Genomic DNA, 8,345 nt, shown 5'->3' with positions numbered 1-8,345 from the left:
AAGGGCACTCACACGCCCTGTGTCTTCTCGAGATGGAGGAAAACTCCCTGCAGAAATCCACACGGGCGTGTTGAAATTACCCACACCTGTGTGTAATTCACAGGGTCATCCATAGGGGCTGACACATGGCCCTGTGTCTTCTCGAGATAGAGCTCTGAACTTTACAGAGAAACACACGCCCGTGTGGAAATTACCCACGGGCGTGTGACCGTCACAAGGTTATTCACAGGGGTAGACACACGCCCTTGTGTCCTCTCGGGATGCGCTCTGAATGGAGACACACGCCCGTGTGGAAATTACACACGGTCGTGTATCTTCTGTGGATGACTTAGAAAAATTTACAGACTTTGCAAAAAATTTCTGTACACTTATACACATACAGAACCTGCTTATACTATGAACAACTGACCAGAAAATCATGCAAAGCATGCTCAAATAACCAGAAACTTTGCCAATCACAATTAAGCACATGAAAACACCAATAATCCACAAGAAAAACACAGTAATAACAGGTAAAAGATCAAGATACCAACACTGAAGCTCTTATCCATGTATGTACTAAACTAAAAACTAGAAAATAGTAAAGACATGGGTTACCTCCCAAGGAACACTTATTTAACGTCACTAAGCTTGACGTGACTGACCTTACCTCAAGCGGGCTAATAGATGAAGATTTCCCTCTTACCTACAACCTGAATGCATGATGAACATAATATTTTCAAGGTAGAGAAGGAGTTGTCAAGCTTAGTACCACATAAGGGTTTGTCATTCTTACTCTGTGCTTGCACATCCCCATTAGCCTTGGGGCACTTCTTGTGGTGTCTTCCTGCTCCCTTAATCTTTTGGACCATCCTCTTCATGATCCCCAAGGTAGGTTGCAACTTGTCCTCTAAACCAAGTGTCAACACTTTTTCATTCTCCACTCCTTGGTCTAACAACCCTTCATACGGATCCGGATTCATCATTTCCTACACATATTCATCAATTAACTCGTCAGTAGTGTCAAGAAAATATAAAGTATCATCAAAATCAAGAGAATGTTGCATTGCTTCGGTGAGGCGGTATGTCAACTTGTCATCATCAACTCGTAAGGTCAACTTACCATTGTCCATTTCAATGAGAGTTTTTGAATTGCGTAAGAATGGCCTCCTAACTATTAGCGGAACATTAACATCCTTATCAACATCCAACAGTACAAATTCCATAGGAAATATGTACTTGTCAACTTTCACAAGTACGCCTTCAAAGATGCCCCTCAAATGTCTAACTATTCCGTCTTCCAATTAAAGTGTCATCCAAGTGGGCCTAGGCTCTCCCAAGCCTAGCTTCTAGAAGAATATGTAAGACATGATGTTGATGCTAGCCCCTGAATCCGCCAATGCTTTTCTTCACCCAAATTGCCAATGTTGGATGGAATGATAAAGCTTATGGTGTCTTTCTTCTGGTTCAGCATATTCATTTTCAACACCATCGAACATGAAGCATCTAGAATCACATATGCACTCTCCTCCAACTTCCTCTTGTTGGTCAAGAGGTCCTTCAAAAACTTTGCATAAGGAGGCATTTAAGACAATGGCTCCATAAATGAGTATTGATGTGCAACTGCTTGAATAGACCCTAGAACTTCTTGTATTGCCCATCATTTTGATCGTTCTTCAATCTCGAAGGATAAGGGATTCTTTCCTTGTAAGATGGGGTTTCCACCTCCTTCCCTTTAGTTCTCTCCTCAACCTCCACGACCTCGGGTGCTTCAACATTGGTCTTCTCACTCGGGAGCCTACCCTCAACTTCACGACCACTTCTCAAAGTGATCGCCTTCACATGTTCTCTTGGTTTTGTCTCTGTGTTGCTATGCAAACTCTCTTGAGGCCTTTCCGAGAGTGACTTCACAATTTGGCCCACTTGATTCTCCAAGTTGTGCATTGAAGTGGTGTGGTTGCGAAGTGTGGCTTCAACCGATTGAAATCTTGTATCTGATGATATAATGAACTTGGTCAAAGCCTTCTTTAGGTCGGTCATCCGGTTCTCCAAATCTAAAGCTCGATTCTCCATGTTTGGGGCTTGTTGTTATTATTGGAAACCGGGTAGTTCCATCATCTTCTATTACCCTTGATTACTCCAAGAAAGGTTTGGGTAGCTCCACCAACCTGGATTGTAGGTGTTGCTATATGGATTCCCTTAGCCTCTCATTGTATTCCCTACAAAATCCACTTGTTCCATGGAGGATGTACCACCAATAGAAATCGGGCAATTGGATGGAGCATGTCCTCCACCACATCTAGTGCAACTCATCATAGCCGCCATTCTAGGAGAAGTTAGAGTGTCTAACTTCTTACTCAATGACTTAACCTGGGCCGCCAATGAGGTAACAACATTAATTTCATGAAGTCCAGTTACCTTCTTTTTGTCTTTGTATTCCATTGATAACTATTCATAGCCATTTCTTCAATAAGATGTCAAGCCTCATCGGTGGTCTTGCTTCCTAAGGTACCTCCTACTGTAGCATCAAGTATCTGCTTTGTGCTTGGGTTTAAACAATTATAGAAAGTCTGATTGATCATCCACTCAGGAAACCGATATTGAGGACATTTCTGTAGGAGCTCCTTGAACCTATCCCATATCTCAAATAGAGACTCTAATTCTGTTTGCACAAAAGATGATACTTCATTCGTAAGGTTAGCGGATTTTCTGGGATGAAAATATCGGCAAGAAAATCTTCTACCATCTCCTCCCATGTAGTGATCGATGCTCTAGGCAATGAATATAGCCATTGCTTTGCTCTCCCTTTCAAGGAAAATGGAAAGGCTCTCAACTTGATAGCATCATCCGTAACACCATTAATCTTAAGCATGTCACACACTTCAGAATGATGTAAAAATAAGAAAGTGTGACATAAAATATGTGATGAATAGCTAAAACAGCAAAGTGCAAAGTGTTTCCAAAATACCTATTCCCTGGCACCTGCGCCAAAATTTTGACAACCCCCTTTTGCATGTGTAGATCAAGTGCACGGGTTGTCGAAGTAATAAAAGTACACTAATGAGTGGGTAGTCGTATCCATAGGGAATAGTGATAAAAACACAAGATTTGCTATTTAACTATGGTAAAGATGAATCAATAGTGGTGGGAACATATCAATGTGAAAAGAAAAGAAATAAAGAAAACAAGAAAGAGAAACGCAATAAAATGAGAGGAGAGGCAATCGATAGAAAGTTGGGCACCCCGACATTGCTCACCCTAGGACTATTGCTTCAAGTGTAAGACCAATCATTATGTCTCCCAACTAATGTCTAATGAGTCATGGAAATCCTTAAACACATGACCACAAACCTAAGGTCAACTGTGACTAACCCTACACTATGCCCCTGTGGAGAAATCGCTCAATCTCAACACCTCACACAGTGCAAGGTTGCTTAAAGCTCTAGGGACTACAAGTGATAAACCCTATTCCCAAATCTAGATATAACTCTTTGGTCCAGGCGAAAGACCCCTTGTCACAATTAAGCCCCAGCACTAAAGATTACTTCAACGCTTTACTCTGTTTCTTGCACAACTAATCCCCAGCAGAGTTTCTCTCTTAGCACTTCACTCTATAAGACCGCAAAGAACTCTTGGAACACGGAGGTAGAATAAATCACACCGGAAGGGAAAGGGGAAATTCCGCTAGCTCTCTACTCACCGTCTCAACCCTCTCCAACCTAGCTTTGTCTAACCCTCAAGGTGTGTCACTCATCCACAAGGATTACCAAGATTGATTCTCAACCATAGTGTCACTCTAAAGGAAAATCAACCCAACAAGCATTCAAGATTGGAACTCAATTAAAACATCAATTAAAGAAAATGTAATAAAAGGTCAATGAAACAAAATCATCCTAGGGTTTACAAGTCTAAGCACCAACTAGGGGTTTAGCTCTATATGGAGCAAGATACAATTAATAATTAAATCAAAAGTAAAAACATGCAATCCATAAGTAAAACCCCCTTGGTGTCCATGTCAATGGTCTAGTGGAGTAGCCTCGTCTTCTTCAAAGGTTCTCTCATCAAGCCTAGGGCACACCTCGACGAATCGATGCCGACGAAAGCTCCCCCAATAACTATCTTCTGAAGGAATGCGGTCTTGAAGGCCGTAGAACCACTGTAAAAGCTTTGCTGAAACCTCTCCAAACCATAGCCGCGAGCGCCTCCAAAGATGGGGAAGAGATAAAAAAAGTGTTGGAAATAAGGATCACCAAAAGTCATAAGGCGCGGCTTTAAATAGGCTGGAATCAGGCATCCACACAGGTGTATGGAAATAGCATGTGGAATTTCCACACACCTGTGTGAATTTTTGGAACTTCAATTTTCTACAAGCTGTGAACAATAACTGCTACACTATTTTGCTGTAGTCAATTGCTACAACACTTCTCTAAAATGTTCCCGAATCTAAACTCTTCATCGAGGCCACATGAATGGGCACACATCCATGCGGTAGATCGTGTTGCATCTTCAATAATGTCACATTGATGGAGATCTTGTTAGCCTTATACAAGTTGTAACACACGAATGTGACTACCTTTGTGCCCCTCTAAACCATGTTTTTTCTTTAGCGCAATAGGGGTTGGCACACAATCACGTGTCTTTGAGCACAACTTGTGTCTTTGTGTTTGTTCACTCCAAGATTTCATCAACAAAGAACACAAATACACATGTATAAGCGATAAAATCTGAGAAAATCAATATTCAATGTAAGAAAAGAATACTTTGTATTACTAATACGCAAGCACTTATCAAGCATGTAAAAAACAAGAAACCAACACTCAAGTCTTATTTATGCAAACACTAAACTAAAACCTAGGAAACCAGTAAAGACATGGGTTGCCTCCCAAGAAGCACTTATTTAATGTCACTAAGCTTGGCGTACCTGACCTTCCCTCATGGGGGCTCATAAATGAAGGTTTCCCTCTTACCAACAACGTGAAAGCTTGATGAACATAATCTTTTGAAGGTATAGGGAGAGTTATCGAGCTTGTTACTACACAAGGGTTAGTTATCCTTACTCCGTGCTTGCACATCCTTGTTAGCCTTGGGGCACTTCTTGTGATGTCTCCTTGCTCACTTTATCTTTTAGATCATCCTCTTCATGATCCCCGGGGTTGGTTGCATCTTGATCTCTAGACCAAGTGATAAGACTTCTTCGTTCTCCACTTCTTGATCTAGTATCCCTTCATATGGATCCAGGCACATCATTCCCTGCATATATTTATCAATTAACTCATCAATAACATAAAGAAAGTAAAGAGTATCATCAAAATCAAGACAATGTCGCATGGCTTCGGCGAGGCGGTATGTCAACTTGTCATCACCAACTCATAAAGTCAACTCCCCGCTGTCCATGTCAATAAAAACCTTGGAAGTGCACAAGAATAGCCTTCCAAGTATTTGTAGAACATCTAACACTATGAAATCAATAAGAAATATATACTTGTCAACTTTCACAATTATATCTTCAACGATGCCCCTCAGATGTCTAATCATTTGGTTTGCCAATTGAAGTGTCATCCAAGTGGGCCTAGGCTCTCCCAAGCCTAGCTTTTGGAAGAATGTGTTAGGTATGACGTTAATGCTGGCCCCTGAATCTGCCAATGCCTTTTCTTCACCCAAATTGCCAATGTTGCATGGAATGATAAAGCTTCTGGGGTATTTTTTCTTGTTCTGCATATTCCTTTGCAACACCACCGAACATCAAGCATCTAGAATCACATATGTACTCTCCTCCAAATTCCTCTTATTGTCAAGAGGTCCTTTAAAAATTTTGCATAGCGAGATATTTGAGATAATGCCTCTACGAATGGGATATTGATGTACAACTGATTGAATATACCCAAAAACTTCTTGTATTGCTCATCATTTTGGTGGTTCTTCAATCCCGAAGGATAAGGGATTTTTGGCTTGTAGGATGGCGGTGCCACCTCTTTCTCTTTGTTGGCTCTCTCCTCAACCTCCATGACCTTAGGTGCTTCAACATTAGTCTTCCTACTAGGGAGCCTACTCTCAATTTCACAATCAATTCTCAAAGTGATCGCCTTCACATGTTCTCTTGGGTTTGTCTCAGTGTTGCTAGGCAAACTCCCTTGAGGTCTTTCTGAGAGTGACTTTACAATTTGGCCCACTTGATTTTCCAAGTTGTGCAATGATGTGGTATAGTTGCGAAGTGTGGCCTCAACCGATTGAAATCTTGTATCCGACGATTGAATAAACTTGGTCAAGGCCTTCTCTAGGTCGGTCATCCAATTTTCCAACCCTAAAAACTTAATTCTCCATGTTCGAGGCTTGTTGTTGTTGGAAATCAGGTGGTGGCATATTGTTCTGTTGATCCTGATTACTCCAAGAAAGATTCGGGTGGCTCCTCCACCCCGGATTGTAGGGTTACTCGATTCCCTTGGCCTCTCATTGCATTACCCACAAAATCCACTTGTTCCACCAAAGATATACCACCAATAGAAATCAAGCAATCAGATGAAGCATGCCGTTCCCCACACCCAGTGCAACTTTTCATAGCCACCACTCTAGGAGAAGTTAGAGTATCTAACTTCTTGCTCAATGACTCAACCTAGCCGCCAATGAGGTAACTGCATCAATCTTATGAAGTCTGGCTACCTTCTTTCAATCCCTTGTATTCCACTGATAACTGTTCATAACCATTTCTTCAATGAAATATTGGGCTTCTTTAGGGATCTTGCTCCCTAAGTTATCTCCTACTGCAGCATCAAGTAACTGCTTTGTGCTTTAGTTCAACCCACTATAGAATGCCTGAATAATCATCCACTCGAGGACATATTGAGGACATTTCCGCAGGAGCTCTTTGAACCTATCCTCTCTCTCAAAAGAGACTCCAATTCTATTTGTACAAAATAGGATATTTCATTCCTAAGCTTCACAGATTTTCTGGGAGGGAAATATCGGGCAAGAAAAGCTTCTACCATCTCCTCCCATGCAGTGATCAATGCTCTAGGTAATGAATGTAGCCATTGCTTTGCTCTACCTTTCAAGGAAAATGGGAAGGCCCTCAACTTGATAGCATCATTCGTAACACTATTAATCTTGAGCATGTCGCACACCTCCAAGAAGTTCTCTATATGAATGTTTGGATCCTCATTAGCCAAACCATTAAATTGTGCTGACTGCTATAACATCTGGATGAAGCCTGGCTTGATCTCAAAATTTTGAGCTGTGACACGGTCCCAAACATAAGGTCAACCGTGACGAACCTTATACTATGCCCCGGTGGAGAAATCGCTCAATCTCAGTACCTCACACTGTACAAGGCTGCTTAAAGCTCTAAGGACTCCAAGTAATAAACCCTATTCCCTAATCTAGATCTAACATTTTGGTCTAGCCGAAAGACCCCTATTCTCAATTAAGACCCGGCACTAAGGATTACTGCAATGCTTCACTTTATTGCTTGTGTAACTAAGCCCTAGTGAAGTTCCTCTCTTACCACTTCACTCTATTTATGACCGCAAAGAACACTTGGAACACAGAGGTAGGATAATCACACTGGAAGGGAAAGGGTGTTCCGCTACTTCTCTACTCACCCTCTCAACCCTCTTCAATCTAGCTTTGTCTAACCCTCATGGTGTGTCACTCATCCCAAGGATTACGAAGATGGATTCTCAACCCTAGTATTACTCTAAGGGAAAATCACTTCAACAAACATTCAAAATTGGAACTCAATTAAAACATAAATTTAAGAAAACAAAATAAAATGTCAATGAAACAAAATCATTCTAGGGTTTACAAGTCCAATCACCCACTAGCGGTTTAGCTCTCCATGGAGCAAGATACAATCAATAATGAAATCAAATATAAAATCATGCAATCCATAAGTAAAAACCTCTTGTAGTCCGTATCAATGGTCTTGTGGAGTAACCTCATCTTCTCCAAGGGTTCCCTCGTCAACCTTAGGGCACACCTCGCCGAATGACTCCAAAAACCACTCCAAAGGAATGTGATGTTGAAGGCCATAGAACCACTCCAAAAACCTTGCTAAAGCCTTCCCAAAGATGGGGAAAAGATGGCTAAAAGATCTCTCAAAACAGTTGAAATCATGACTTAAATATGGCTAGAATCCAGCATCCACACAGGCATGTGGAATTTCCACACGCCTGTGTTAATCGCAAGGAAACTGATTTTTTGTGGTCTGTGAACAGCAACTGCTACAGTAATTTACTACAATACTTTACTACATGAAAGTGCTACAGTATTCCGCCACTATACTCACGAATCCACACTTTTCATCCAGGCCACTTGAACGGGCACACATCTATGCGGTAGATCCCGTTGTATCTTCAATAAATGTCACATTG

General features: G+C 41.4%; 2 non-coding genes across 2 annotated transcripts; both read left to right on the top strand.

Moving 5' to 3' along the window:
* Positions 1-2,571: 2,571 nt before the first annotated feature.
* LOC120259691 lies at positions 2,572-2,678 on the top strand. The gene has a single exon (XR_005536248.1). It is a non-coding gene; the product is annotated as a small nucleolar RNA R71 (small nucleolar RNA).
* A 4,130-nt stretch (positions 2,679-6,808) lies between these two features.
* On the top strand, positions 6,809-6,914 carry LOC120259745. The gene has a single exon (XR_005536298.1). It is a non-coding gene; the product is annotated as a small nucleolar RNA R71 (small nucleolar RNA).
* Positions 6,915-8,345: the final 1,431 nt, after the last annotated feature.

Source organism: Dioscorea cayenensis, chromosome 4, assembly GCF_009730915.1.
Source record: "Dioscorea cayenensis subsp. rotundata cultivar TDr96_F1 chromosome 4, TDr96_F1_v2_PseudoChromosome.rev07_lg8_w22 25.fasta, whole genome shotgun sequence".
Taxonomy (NCBI): domain Eukaryota; kingdom Viridiplantae; phylum Streptophyta; class Magnoliopsida; order Dioscoreales; family Dioscoreaceae; genus Dioscorea; species Dioscorea cayenensis.
This window is presented reverse-complemented; position numbering and strand designations above follow the sequence as displayed.